Source organism: Cryptomeria japonica, chromosome 3 (genome assembly GCF_030272615.1).
Source record: "Cryptomeria japonica chromosome 3, Sugi_1.0, whole genome shotgun sequence".
NCBI classification, from domain to species: domain Eukaryota; kingdom Viridiplantae; phylum Streptophyta; class Pinopsida; order Cupressales; family Cupressaceae; genus Cryptomeria; species Cryptomeria japonica.
The window spans coordinates 228,333,157-228,349,744 of record NC_081407.1 but is presented as its reverse complement, the minus strand read 5'-3'; positions in this window follow the sequence as shown (position 1 = coordinate 228,349,744).

The following is a 16,588-nucleotide window of genomic DNA, read 5'->3' as shown; positions in this document are numbered from 1 at the left end:
TCTCAAGATAAGATCATAGTCCCTATGCTCTTAAAGACCAATACACTATAGATGCTTGTGCATGGTAGTACCTCCATGGGCAAGATTATTTGTTCCTCCAACCTCTTGCAATCAAGGTTCTATCACAAGTATTTTTTATTTTTTAACATCTGTAGTGTAGATTTTAGCACTTAACATTTTTTAATTTATTTTGCATTTTTTATTTTTAAGTTGGGATGGTTTTCTCTCCAATTTCAACAAATTGCAAGTTCTTTTTATTGAATGAAATTAGAATGCATACTCCTTTATCCACTTAGTGAAGCATAGTGGGTTGGCTATAAAAAAAGCAGAAGACTTGGTTTATGTTCATTCCAATTTGCATCTTCTATCACATAAGCAAGAACACTACACAAATGGGTCAACAAATCACTAAGATATAGCCCTTGAGTGTACCAACTTGGATGCATCTATTCAAGAGCTTGCTAGAGTCATCATGGGTGATGATGATGAGGCACTTACACATGATGCACCTAGTGGGAGTGACACTACATTTACTTGTGGTTCAAATGATGTTGAACTTGAAGCAAATGATGATCTTGATCTAGATTGTTTTAATGATTGATGAAGATTGAAAACAATTATTAATTTTTATTATCAATTTTGTAATTGTAATGATTTTCATTTGAATTGTGACCATGGACATATACGATATATATTATATGGCATATGACATACTATTGAAATTTTGAGCTATCAATTGGCATTTAATATTTGTCTTTAACAATACCATTTTGGCATTTGGCATTGATCAATGATGAAGTATCACACTATCAAAATGTATTTAGTTTTACAATTTTTATATTACACACACACACACGCAACTCTCTCACACTTATTGAAACATACCTTAAACAAGGGAAAAAATTGTCATACCAGTAATACTTCTATCTTGTTCTCGTACCCATACTAGCAACTTAGATTATCATAGTAGGTTAAGGGCTTTAGGTTCGTCCCATATAGGTCCCAAGATTGATTCTCTTTGCTTCGAATTAAATGGTGCGTGGTTCGTTTAGGTTGGGCCACCACTTCTAGTGGACTAGTCTCGCCTTAGCTCGCCTCCTTCTCCCCCAAAACTTGACAAAAAAGTAAGACCAAGGCAAGGGTGGTTGAGATTGCTAAGTTGAGTTGTAGACCTATGCAACATTTGGCATGGTTGGGGATACCATTGGGTTTCCAACCATATATATATATATAATTTTAATAGATGCAAGTATCCCACTAGTAAGTCCTCTCCCTACCTTTACACTTCACTATAAGGAATTTCACGTATATCAAGATTTAAAAAACAGATTCGTCATCCTAAATGTAATAACCTTATTTATCATCGCCCCCCTTTAATGATGAGTAATTCCAAAATAATTTGAAAACAAATGCCAACAATTACAAATTGATGGAATGACTAATCTTTCACATCCATTAACATCATTTTATACTTAAAATGAATTTATATCCATAATGTGACTTATTTGTTAGAATGGTTATTTAGTTTGATCAACATTACTATCATCTTTCCAACTAGTTTATGCAAAATTTTATGGTCATGCAAACTATTGATATTGCTTTTCAAAAATACAAGTTCAAGATGGAATCATGTTTGATTTAGAAAAACTTGTTTACCATATTCATTTTTTAAAAGAAATGATGGTAGATATCTTAAATACATCTATCTAAAGTGTAGAGATATCAATAGAGTTATTTTATTTTATTTAAAAATATTTAAGAATTATTTTATTTTTTATTAACTTTAGATTATTTAAGAATTAATTTATTTAAGATTCATTCTATTTTGAAAATATATATCTAATATTTGTTGGTTTGTATTTATAGGGTTGCAATATTGATGCTCGACATTTTGTCTTTTGTCTTTATATTTTTCATTTATTACATCATCCATAACTATATTAACAAGAGATTATTCTTTTTCGTTTATGACATCATGACATAATATGTTTGAACAAAATGCATTCATTAAAGTAAAGACATAATTAATATCCCATTTTGTTTATCTATTTGAAAAACAATAAGAAGTGTTCTTTAAGAGTGGCAACATATAGGAGATAGCACACCTTAGCTAGACATAACAATAACATTTGTGTGCTTATAAACTTTGAAATGTATGTGGCAAAACAATAACATTTGGTGCTTAGTTTCACCAAAAGGAAAAACAATCAAGGAGGCAGGCCCATAGACTAGAGCAACTTTGGGAGATTTGAATTTTTTTTAAATTGCAATGTTGCGCTGAAGAGAATGCCTACTTGTTTGGCCATTCAGAAAGACTTTATAAAACTTATATTTCCATGCTCATTCACGTGCCTTCTAAAGGGAGCACTTTGTATACTTTTAGACTCTTTTTTGGCCCTCCTCACTACATTTAAAACATTTAAAATATTCTAATTATTTTTTCAAATTGAATTTATGTGAAACTAATAACTTTAAATGTTCCATAGGAAAAATGACGAAATTGGAACCATGAGCACATAGAATGTCCTGGGTCACAAAAACTTGCAAGTGGCCATTGTAATTGATGTTGAACCTTATTCTATCGTCGGAAATCAAATTATGCTGGGAGTTTTGAGCATTTTGTTGCTTAATTTTTTCAGTTTGGATCTTAAAATTTAGTAGACATTAAGTTTCCACAATTCACATGATGGTGATCAGTTATTTCTGGATTAGATTATGTCATTATGTGTGAATTTTTTGCATCAACATTTTGGATCACTCCTTAATCCAAAATCAAAATAATAATAATAATTATAAAACATGCAAGGATGAAAAAAATTACTACCAGTTGAGATTGAATCTACTTTTCATGAACTAAATTTCTCTCTTCCACTAACTCTTTAGATCCCATGGGTACAAGCAATTATTAGGGTATGCCCATACACACATGCTTAAATATAGATTTATCTTATTCTAAAGCATATACGTAGAAGGTGAACCCACATGATCATTCATTTAGAGTTTATTAATTTTTATGGACCCCATATCATTCTCACATACACTTAAATGTGTAGGTAAAATGTAATGGATAATGTGTCAACTTGGAATTTCACTTCATAATATACCCTCAACTTGTTAGTTTTCAATAATAATAAAGATAAAATGCTTGGATATTTAAAACTCGCATGAATGAAAAATAACTCCTAGATGACTATTAGCTCTAAAATGCTTAGGAAATGCCCTTTTATAGATTTTCATGAGCAAAAATCTCATGTTGCAGAGATGAATGGTTGAGATTAAATCTTGCAAGATTGATGCCTATGAAGAGATTGCTTGGGATGTGAGAGAAAAAGGAGGAAGATGTTACTCCTACACCCCAGGATGAAGGAAAAGGTGGAAGGAGAAACCAAGTGTCAGAAGGCTCACCTTGACTGAAGTTGAAGACTTGAGGGAACATAGGATGGTTGGAAAAGATTTAGGGACGTTGAGAGAAGTGGACTCAACTCCTTCCAAAGATGTAGGAAGGTTAAGAAATGTGTGTACGTACACATTCTTTTATTTATGAATTGGAAGTTGAAGATAGATGATCAATTAATATTTAAAAATATTAATATCTTTAGGCACATAATTGATGATTTGGCAAAAGAGGAAGTGATGTGGAGATGAAATGAGTTGGATTTGGAGATTAAATAATTAAGAAATTATTTAATTGATGAGACTATAGAAGAATTGGATAAGGGATGATTAAATATTAGATATTTAATTGAATTGGTTTAGAAAAAAAGGGGTAATGAATTAATTAATAAAATGTTTCAATTTAATTAATTAATAGAAGAATAAGCATCAAAGTGAATTAAATAAATTAATCTTTTCAAATTAATTATTTAATAGAAGAATAAACATTAAAATGAATTAACAATTAAACTTATCAATTTAATTATTTAATAGAGAAAATTAACATTAAATAAATAATAAATATTTATTTAATTATTCATAGCCAATTTTGAGTGTATACAGAGAAAACTTTATATCATTTGTCATATCCTTTTTAATTGCGTGCCTATTTTCTAAAAATGTCTTAAGACATGAACATAGAGCCAAGTGACAAGACATATTTATGTAATATCGAGCTCAATCCCCTAACCTCTTTATCCATTTACACAATGCCCATTTTCCTATAAAGTCATCCCCACCCTATCCTTTTACACATACAACATGTTTATAAGTCCTATCTATATACCTAGCGCCATTTACTCATTTGTTGCTCAAATAAGACTATCATTTCGTTCATTAACAAGTCGATATAGGTATACGTGCAACCTTATGATCACAAACTTGTTCCTTTCTATTTTAAAATTGACCAACCTCCTTTACCCCTCTACCTTAAATCTACTAAACACGCATTTCACATAATTTAATATTATATAAAAATATCTGAAAATATTCCATATATTCATTCATATCATCCCCCCCCAAAAAAAAATCAATAACATGCCACCGCCATCTCCCAAGTGCATCCAAAACTTTTTGTGGACAAAGCCAAATTCTTTTGTAAAAGCATATCTTCCGTGAATATCAGATTCCATATAACCACCTCCATAAATTACTTGGTTCTATTTGGCTTAATTTTGTGGACCCGAGTGGCCCAAATCTTCTATATTTTAGGCCATTGAAATCTGTATAAAATATTACCATTCAAATTTTCACGGAATCCTCATCATCAAGTATATTCTTCCTTTATCTCTTTTGTCCGATCTTACTGGATTGATAAGAAATATCAGTGGGTTTTTCTCTTTTTGAAAATGATATAACAGGAGAATATCCCCTTTTCCCAGCTTCTACTATGCATCATAACACAAACTTTTGCTGCTAAACTTTTTCATCAATTCAAAGTATAAAAGAAATATGAATCAGATTCTCTTTACAAACTTTCTTATAAATGCTTGCTACTCTCCTCCACCTCCCACCCAAAAGAGATAGAGCTGATTTTTTATATGAATTTCTAATCAAGTAAATATTTTATAATTGATATGTAATTATAGAATTATTATCAGAATTTAGCTATGTAGTTTTTGAGTCTAAATTCATTAAAATTTAACTGTTTAATTTTGAATCAAATGTAGTGACCCTACTACCAAGGATTCACTTGTATAGTTTTCGAGTCAAATTCATTGACCATGTTATCAAGATGCAATTGCATAGTATTTGAATCAAACTCAACGAGTTTGACTAAAAAACTATGTAGTTGAATCGTGATATCAAAATAGAAAATAGTTCCCTACTTATCAATTAATGCGTAAAGTTTAAATGATAGAAAACTTTAAGATTTATATATTTATATAGGATAGTATTTTATAGAATCATAAAGGAAGATCACGATTTTCTATTTCTTTTTAGCTTAGGCTAATTAGTTTCTGTTATAAAAAAATACAAATTAATCAATGTAGTCATATATGGGTAGATGGGGTTCTTCCCATACTGTGTTGGTTAAGTGGTGGAATTGTTGTTGTGACCACTAAGGTTCAAACTCTGCCATTGTGATTGCATGATTGTGCCTTGGCTGATCCAATGTGCTCATTGGTTTGAGCCTTAGCTTTATTAAAAGGTTTACGGTCCGACACTTTAAAATATATATACATGGGTAGAAAAGAATAAATTTGATGTTGCACTAAAATTTACTTAGGCTTGGAAAGGACTCCTATATCTTTACTTCACCTTGAGATTATAACAATATGAATTTGTTGTGGGTCTTATCTTATAACTCTAGATCATTTTATGGTCCACAAATCTAATATAGACAAATGTGTGCTTCTACTTTTTGGTTCATTGAGCTCTCTAGCCTTTGATGATTGCCAAGGATTCGTAATTTTGAAAAAAAAAAATTAGATAATTATTAAATCACGAGGTTCATGTTCTCCTATGCCAACCTCTTCAATAGACCAACTTTATAGTTTTGGAAATGATTGGTGAAAATATTCTTCAATCATGTAAACACTCTAGAATAATTTGATGAAGAATTAAATTCCTTTTAGTGTTTCAAAGTGAAATGTTTATAGAATGATGCTTATTGTATCACATAGGATCTTTAAAGGATTTTTTATTTCATAATGAATGCATATGAAATATAAATTTAATCTAAGCATGTAAGCATTCAAATTCATGTAAAGTAATTAGTGTGATGAATACATTATGTGACAAACAATGTAAAACATCTTAAGTGATAGGCATGAAAATCATTGGGTTAGAGATAAATATCAAAGTACATGACCATTATAAATTCATACAAACAACTATAATCTCACCCATTCATTTATTTTTCAAAGTTGTCCGGATTCAATATAAACCAAGTAGACATAACACAACTTTGTGTAGGATTGTAATACACTACTCAATGAATAATTTCTATGTTCAATGTCACTATGTCCACAAAGGATGATGATGCCATAAACCAATTAGGTACATGCTCAATCAATCTAGAAGATGACAATCCATGAATTTGCAAATACCGATGTAGAACAAGCTCCATGGGAAATGAAGATGAGTTGACAGTGTTCACTAATGAGACTATCAATAGAGAGGATATGAATGTCCTCAAAATAATTATCCAAATTTGTAATATGAGACTCAACAAATAAGAGTGGTATGTCTGCAAGATATGAACCCCATGCATCTATAATTAAAAGAAAATGGATGTCCTAGTACACTAAATCAATGAGCTTCATACATGTACCAATGCCAAGCTAATTAGGAACACTATAAAATATAGATGAGGTCTCAATATGAAGAGTGAAACTGAGAGACGAGTCTCTGATCCATCAAAACATGAAATACTTATGATTAACTCAAGCATTTCATAATTATTATGATCATAGGGTATACAATTTGCATGTGCAAGGTGGATGAAATAATATACTACAAGATCCTATAAAAATGGAGAGATATGAGGGTCTCCATAGATCTCCCAAAAGAGTACAAAATTTGTGGGGTAATCAATGTTTGATAAAGCACACATAGTGTCAAGATCAACACTAGACAAAATAACTCCTACAACATGGTCAATGATGATCCTCCAAGCATACTTACCCCTCCATGTGGCTAGTTTAGGGATGTATCCGTATATGTATGAAAAAAAAATAAAGTTGTATATGGTGAAAATGGATTAACAATAATAATGATATTGAAAGGCTAAATGAATTCAACCACAAAACCCTAGCCTAACAACAACAAAGATCCACCATAACATATGAAGATTACCTAAGACAATGCAAATCAAATGAAATCACAAAGATTATACCATCACATGTCCAATAGGGTTTTGATCTCCATTGATCTTGCTTGATATATTTGCTCTCAGATTTTGTATGCACAAGAGCTCAACAAAGAATGGAAATGTGGTTGCAAGTAGGATCGCAATATGCCAAGTAGTCAATTGATCAAGTAATTAGGGTTTGATAATGAAGGAAGTATCTCCTTATATAGAAGACACAATATGAAATGGAGGGATAAGATTGAGAGATGTAAAAGGAGGTCGGTTATGATTAGAGGGTAGGTAAAAGAAATAATAAAGTAATGAAAGGGGTAGGTAGTGTATGAATTAAGAGATGAACGACATGTGTCATTGGTAGAAAAGGTTAATGAATTAATTAAATAAATAAAGATTTATTTAATTAATAGAAGAAGTGGGATAATTAAATAAATAAGATATTTATTTAATTTAGAAAAAGGATAATTTAAATAAATAAATTTATTTATTTAAATGAGAAATAAGGCTAGAAGAGGATAAATGAATTAATTAAATAAATAAAGATTTATTTAATTAATAGAAGAATTAAGCTTAGATAATTAAATAAATAAAATATTTATTTAATTAGACTAGACAATTTTGGGTGTCTACAAAAGCCACTTGAGATGTGTCAAGATGCTCTTTCACCAAGACGCATAATTACCTTTTGCCAAGATGATAACAATAGGATGAACCAAAAAACCCATGATACATCCTCCAATGAAATCAAATCCCATAAAACTCAATCTGTGTAAATTAGATCAAATAAATTCTTCTCCCACAAAAAGATCCTTCCCAAATGCCAAAATGCCCAAGTAATTAACTAGTATGTGAAAACATAAAAAATTGAATAGAATGTTCCTAGGATAGATTCTGAAAAAATTGCATGAATAGATCTCAGGAAAGATGAATTGCCTTTTCAATGTTGAAAGAATCACAAAAAATGGAGATACTAGTGAAAAGATACAAGATTGGAAGTAGAAACTATTAGGAAAATGGTGTCTCAACATTACATTTACATAAAGTTACTATTTAAAGTAAGTTTATATTTGAACACAGATTGATCCAAAAAAATCCCAAACCTATGGATTGGATAAATAAACATGCTAGTAAATTTTCATTGCAAGATCATATGTAGATTTGAAGATGTTAAAGTTTCTATTTTTCCCAAATTTTAAGTTAAAGTTTCAAAATCAATTTTCAAGGCATTAGAGGCATTTTTGGGCTCGAAAGTGGTCATAACCAACGTAGTGGGTTATAGCTTGATAGATCATTTCACAAGATTTTTGGCACTTCAAATTGTTTGTCAATCAAACACCCAATTCGAAATTTATGCTCTGGAAGTGGGGTATGTTGAAATGGGAAACATAAAAATGTGTTGGACACATAAATGAGCTGTAAAAGAGAGTTACACACATTGATATGTGTTTTGACACACCATAGGGCATCTTAGATTGGAGATAAATTGGGAACCACTTTTTGGGTGGTTTTAGCTCATAGTTTTGTAATACCTTTTGGATGGTTTCATATATTGTATCTCCTATATATTAGGCACATGAGATGGAAGTTGTGTGTAAGGTTCTAGTCATTGAGTTACCTTTGTATCTCCAAATGGTGATACTCTTGTGAGAAGATTCCTCTACAAGTATATTATATTATGTTATTTATTTTTGAATAATATATTGGGTGGCTTTGGAGTGTGGGGTTTTTCTCCGGAAAGGGTTCTCCCCATGGTAATTATTGTGTTGTGGCATGCATGCTATTTATGATTATTTTTGTTAACTTTCTATGGCTATTGTAAAGATCGGAAAAGTTTTGCATAACCCTCCTCTCAAGGTTAGTGTAGAAAGTTGTTCCACTACCTTAATTTCCTTACAACAATATAAGATCTAACTTTGACTAAGAATGACATGAACTTGGAGTAAAATTTGAATATGAAACCTCCATCATTGGAAGGTTTCTCGAAATCGGCTTACTAACAATATCTCATTGCCCAATTTTGACATCATATGCAAAAGTTATGGCTAAAACAAAAAAAACTTTATAGGCAAAATAGAGGGGTCAAGGGGCCACCTAATATAAATGTTGATGTCACCAATGAAATAATCCCAACATATATTGGGCACCTAAAAAGTCAACTGTTGCTTGAATATGCTAATTTTATTCCCTATAATATGCTTTGAAGGGACAAAATATGTTATGGAATAAATAATATTCAACTCCAAAAGTCAAAGCATGTAGATACCTAGGAGTTTGCATACCTGTGTAGATGAGCTGATACAAATTTTCATGCATGGACAAGCATGCATGATGGGTAACACAAAAGCGCATGAGATTTTGTAGCTATTTTTTATTGAGCTTCTTGAAAACTTACAAAACCTTTTAACCTTTTTAATAAATTTTTTATTTTTTTTATTTCCCAAAAAAGGCAATGTACGATTTTTGGGGGAAAAAAAAATCTTATTTTTTGCTTTCTAATATTTTTGAAAGCTTTTTTTAATTATGAGGAAACACTTTGAATACTCAGAAATAAAAATCTACTATATTTGTACACATAAACCAATAAATGGTAGCAAGATGGCATGGATCCCTTTGCAAGGTTCTTGCAACTAAATTTATTTTGTCCTTTTTTCAACTTCTTAGATTTTGACAAATTGATAGTTGATCTTTATGTTTTTGCTAATTTAAACATGATGGTGAGGCTAGATTGAATCCAAAGTGCATGAAAAATTTGTTCAAGGATAGATCTGTTAATATTTGAATAGGAGCTTCCAAATTTAGAGATCGAATACCATGTTGGAGTTATTGGCTTTACCCCACAAGCCCAACAATCACATACGAGAAAAACATCTGTCACAAATGGAGACTAAGCAAGATAGATTTGCTCAACCTGAAATGTATTTTGCACCAATCAGATTTTTCAAAGGAGAGAGGGTTTTTGCACCAATTTGCTTCATAAAAAAATAGACTAATTCTCAAAAGTGGATTCTATTTTTCTTTTAACCCCCAAAACACTTTTCATATTTTTGAATTAAAATAATTCCTTTTTCTCCCAATTTTACCCTAAGCTGAAACATAATTTAATATTCCATAAGTAACATTTCTCATTTTATTCTACCATTTAAATCCATATAAGCATATATTCTAAATTAAATTGTAGTCAATTAAATTAGAATTGAACATATTTAAATCACTTATTCACTAGGTGTCCACAAAAGGGTTAGGGTTTCTAAAGCATTACCAATCATGGTATCTAGGACATGCATTAACACTAAACACAATAATGGGAAATCATACTCAAATCGAGTATGATAGGTAGGGCTTAATAGTTGCGTTCAATGTGTCATCTCCCATATAACCATAGTTGAGGTATTACTCAGACTTGTGGAGGCAGGTGAAAAAACACCCCGTACTTTTAATCACTCTACAAATGTGAAGTATACTTGTGCATGTTAATAATAGTCGAAGCATAACAATATTCACCCAATGAGGTTTAAATGGTATAATCATAATCTCATTACATTAACTGATCTAAATTGCATTATCATTTCATTTCAACATGAATATTAATGTCTCATAATACATTAAGTTTACAATCACATTTAATCCATATTTATCTTGCATATAATTAAATTGAAGCATAATAAAGTTAGGTATAACACCATATCACATACATCAAGTCCCCACAAGGAACCAATCACAATATCATGCACACATGCATCTAAATGCAATAACATTAACAACCAACATGTTGGGGGATCATCATCTTGAACATGCAAGTATTCCATACACACCATGGGTCATAAAGGCACCATACACACACTAAAGTAGGACATATAGTAATCACTCTATGGCAAAACACAACCACAACCTATGCATCTCTAGATACATAGTCAAACCATGCTAAGATCAACATATCTCCAAGTTTCAAGTGAGAAGGGCATTACATTATACTTCTTACATTTTGCCTAGTTTGGTGTAATCCTCATAGACATACCCAAGGGTTTGATTGGAGAAGATATCATAGCCCATTTATCTCTTTCCACTAGAATATCCTCCATTTTTAACTTCTATAATTCAATTTTTTTACCATTGAATTTGTCAATTTGAAAACTTGATGTGCTAGCCATAGATTTAATAGTTTTAAATGTCTTCTCACAAAGTCCTTAAAAGTATTCTTTTGCTTCTAATTCTACACAAACTTTAAAAAAACACCCATTGCATGGTTACAATGTTGCACATGTTAAGGCTTGCATTTTAACAAAATATTAACCACCCAAACAACAACCTTACACTCTAATACTAAATGTTGGAAATTTACATTCCTATTGTAGATGAGCCATAGACTTAAACAAAGGATACTTAAGCTTGTAACAACACTTGGTAAAAATATCTAACTTATGTACAAAAATAAATAGAGTAGTATGTATCCATAAAATTACACAAAATGAGTGTAACTACATTAGAAACCCTTTCAAGAGAAAACACACCAAATTAAAGACATTGGCAATTGTATTTTTTTAGAATCAACAAGGATTAAACAAAATAAATCTAAATTTCCGAGCAAAAAATCTATAACATACATCTTGTAAAATTGTTATAGTATTTCACACAAAAAATGTACAATATAATGTTGTTCTTTCAACCTATACAACTATCTAACCTTGGTTCCTTCACCTAAGAAAGATGATACAAGTAGATTTATTCATGACAATATTGATCATAAAACTATCCAACCAACCCAAAGAAAAATAAAATTCATGTAACTCTATTGTAATTAAATAAATGAAATCAACATACCATAATAAACTTTAAGTGTGATCTCTCTACATGGATAACCACCTTGTACACTTTTCCACTACCACAAACTACGAATCAATACTTATAACTTTAACACTGTTAGTAGACATGCATGTCTTCAATACAACCACCCCCCACTAGCTCCTTACTTGCAGTGACCTATATTGACAATAATTCACTTTTTATTACTTTTGGTACCTTGTTTCATCTTCTATAATATTATCATATGAACTTTGACTTCACCACAAATACCCCAAAATTGATGTTCATGCTTCAAGCAAATATTAATATGAATGTGGTTGTGAGTTCTTCAAAATGTCTTATAGGCATTGTCACAAAACTATCACATGTCTACAAACCATACATATTACATCACAACTTATTGTTGCAACATCATTACAATTTAGTAAACATAAATGATATATTGCAATACCAAAAACTCACTACATTCCACAATATTTGACTCTATGGACAAAATCATCCTATAAGGATTCTTTATAGGTGAACATCACCCATATCCAAATAGATATAATTCCACCAATGCACAAGGATAAAAAATGGTGAGACAATAGAGAATTAGGGAAGCAAGATGCCCCAAATCTAGAATTATAACTCTAGAAATGTGACAAGACAAGGGAAGTGATAATAACATATTTATGCATAAAAAACCTCAATGTGATTATATGGAAATGAGGGCTCAATAGAGAATGTAGAAGGCATGATGCTCCAAATCTATTAGGATAAATATAGGAGTATACTATGCTAATATAGGATCATGAGAAGTAACTAGTGAGCACAAGATACAACATAAGCATCATTGGTCTAAATGGATATATAATAAGAATGGTGTGAATCAAGTTATCATTATCTCTACCCACCAAATTATGAGCAAATGCACATATCAAAGTACTATCATCTTGCATATATAGAAAATGAAGATAAGAAGATTTTAAAATTTTAACTTGTGTCTTTGTTACCAATAAATAAATCTATCATAAGTACAATTAAGAATGTGAATCATAAACCTAATCATCACCAAATAATGAGTCATTATCCACATCAAAACAAGATTTTAAGTACATCACTAAGAAAACCACCATAAACCTAATCATCATCAAAATTAAGTAAAACTAGATATACAAATTTTACCATTAAACATAAATAATTCTATTTACAAATTTACAACTTTAAATTATATTTAATTTTCTAAAAATAAATTATTAAAATTCCGTTTTCTCCCATCATTCATGTTAAAAATTATACTTTATTGCAAAAAATCCAGCAATTATTTTTTAAATAATAAAAAATGGTTTATTCGTGTGGGTACAAACAAAAGCTTAAATGCGTGCATTTGAAGTCAGAAAAATTCACGGATTCCTCATTGCCAGCCCCGCGTGCTTCTCCTTTTCCTTTTTCTTTTCAAAAGGACGTGGAATTATTTGGGAATTTGAATTTTAAAAAATAAAAAAATAAAAATGAAAGCATCTAAAATTGCTAAAATGTATGCTTCTATATTTGAAAGTGGTATGAAATGAGAATATCTACTTATTCCTAGCCAATAGTCATTTGGGAAAATGAACTTAAAGTTTATCCTTCATTGCAAGTGCCACACCAAAGAGAGGTTCCAGACAGGTAGAGAGTGAGGGGAAAGGGGGAAAATAATTATTGAAAAAAGAGTGATTTAGGTCAATCTAATGAAATGTTATATAAATTTAGTAAAAAATTAAAATTAATTAATGATGGATCTGTGAGTTAATGTATTTTGATATAAATGTTAAGTTGTGAAAAGTAAATGTGACTATTAGGGGTATTTAGCTTTATGGCCTAAAAAATGTATATCTTAATTGGTGAGATTCCAAAAATTTGATGTGTTTGCCATGAAAATGTGATCAGTATATAAGTGGAATGCCTCAAATCCTACTTTGAATCTATGTTTTATCTTGGATCAAGTTAATGGGTTTGGGTCCATTATATAGTCGTGAACTTGTCCTTTGGATGTGAATTTGACCCTACACAAGCATATACTTCTACTTTGTTGTTTGCTTGTTTGATCTTTGTCTACTCTACTTGATTATGATGTCTAATGACTATTGATATTTCAAAATGCTTTGGAAAGGCTATCATTGTGTTGGCACCTTCAGAAATATTCCAAAATTTTCTGAGGAATAATTTTATAAAACAGGATTGTATACAGTAAATGTCTTGAAAAATCTTCTCTGAAATGTATTAGGCTTTAGTGTTGATGTTTATCCAGGGTGTGAAGTATGCTCATGTGCCTTGTGGGTGGGTGTTCATTTTTGAGTGATGACATGCTACTTAGGTAATTTGTGACTTAAGTTCTTACTTTATGGGTTCTATTTCATTCAAAAACCTGCCCCGTCATAGGTTTCTAAAAGGCCACTACCGCTTGATTAGGTCTCTCTTTAGGACTTAACCTTGTTCCCCTATGTTTAAAATATGTGGATCCTCTACTTTTTGTTATGTCATAATTTACTCATGTGGTCAAATTTGTACTTCATAAGCTTCACTCGTTTCCTCGTAGCATTCTTTTATTTCCTTGACATTGTTATGCAGGTATGTGGGAAGATAGAAATCGAGAGTGTATTGAGTCCACAATCTCGTGAAGTGACAACATGTTGCCAAGAAAAATGTGTGGGTATGCAAGAGGGAGATAAAGGAGGTGGTCGAATGAATGTGTAACCTCGTGTTACTGCAATGGTTATGCATAGTAGGTAGAATACTTTGCGGTTGAACGTGGTCAAAGTGGTCCCTACCAAGGAGTGTGTCACTTGTGCAAATTGCAAGCAGGGTTGGATTCAAATGTCCCATTTTGTCTGAGGGGTCACAATGATTTATTAGTTGTCATATAGTGCCACATGGATAGGGAAATGCCACTGTGGATCAGTTAGGATTGTCTATGGTTGCCTGCTAAGGAAAGAAGATTGACAAATGGAATTTAGAATACGATGCATGTTCCAAATGAAAAGATACCGATAATCAATATGAGCCAACATCATTAGCCATGTTCTCAAAATTGCAAGAATGTCCTAGAGAATTTGTAAAAGTCCAAAAATGCTAGTGCGAGAAATATTGTAGTTGCTGAGTCATGTACAAATGTCAGAAAATCAAGGTTATCACAAAGTTTCTCTGTATAGCTGCCTAATGCAGAAACAACTAAAAAAGACTGATTTGCATGAATCAATACAATGTGCGGATTAGATTAAATGTGTGAGCCTGACAACTAGCCGTCACCGCTATGTGTTTTAAGAAATGTGTTCAATCAAAATAGTGTGATAATGCTATATATATAGAGCAATGTGAGAATAAACATATGATTATCAAATTGTGCTTGGAAGGTTGCAAAATGAAGAATGTGGGTGTTGCAATCACACTTTGGCCTAGGAAAGCATGTCTGAAATGGACCGTGTTGTAGAGAATACGCAGAAGTCTTGAAGAGAAGCACATCAAGAGTTTACCTTGTAGCCAAAGGGCTATTGAAATTGCTTACGGTTGTCAAAGAAGTATTAGAAACTCAAAGTGCAGTTGCAAGACTTTCTTGTGGCTTGCAAATAATTCCAATTTCTCTGGCAACCAACTTTTCCTCTCAGAACCAAAGAACTGTGGAGACAACGAAGGGTATAACGTTGAAGATGTGGGTTTGGAGCCATACAATCCCATCTCAAATTTCTCCCCTACCAAGATGAGTAACGAGAATTACTTATCTTGGTCATCTCTACATCAATAACCTACACCCATAGTTGGTGGTAGTTAGGCTCACAAGGTGGTTGGTTTTCATGGAAGCACTTTGACCTTGGCACCAAAGATGTCATGTATAGCTGGCCAGGTAATTTCACTTCAGGATAAAATAGAGGCAACCGGTTCTACTATATCATATCTTTTGTAAATGAACACATGTAAAATGGTATGAAGCTTGTCACATTCCTTGCTATTATAAAAGGAATACCAAGGTTGTGATTAAAGGATTCTAAAACTTCTATCTTCTAGGAAATTAGAAGCATGGCTTAGTCTAGGTATGAGAGCCTCTTCATGGTGAAAGATGTATAATCCCTCAGTGGCTTAGTTAGTTTATCAAAGAATTGTTATATTATTGCAAGAATTGTCCCCATGTAATTTTTGATTTTATATGAATCATAATATTAAGGATGTTTTGATTTGTCTTGGCAACTTTCTTGTCAATGTGTGGTTGTGCTTATGGGTTTCCTTCAAGGAAGGAATTAAAGTTTGTTTGCAGGTTATAGTGAGTTGGAATGATATCATGGGTTTATAAGAATAATTTATGTAATAAAACATGGAGTTGTGTTAATGTAAGGTATTAATGCTTTAATAGCTCACTAGCTAGGAATAAGTTGTTGTAGGGGTTTGCATTCTTGCTTCTAGATTTGACTCTGTGCCCTGGACATAAGCATTCATCGCTTGAAGTTGTTCGAGTTTTATTTCAAAGATGTTCCAAATGATTAAATTTTCTTCTCCTTTCCCATGTTTTTCATTTCCACTATAACTTATTGA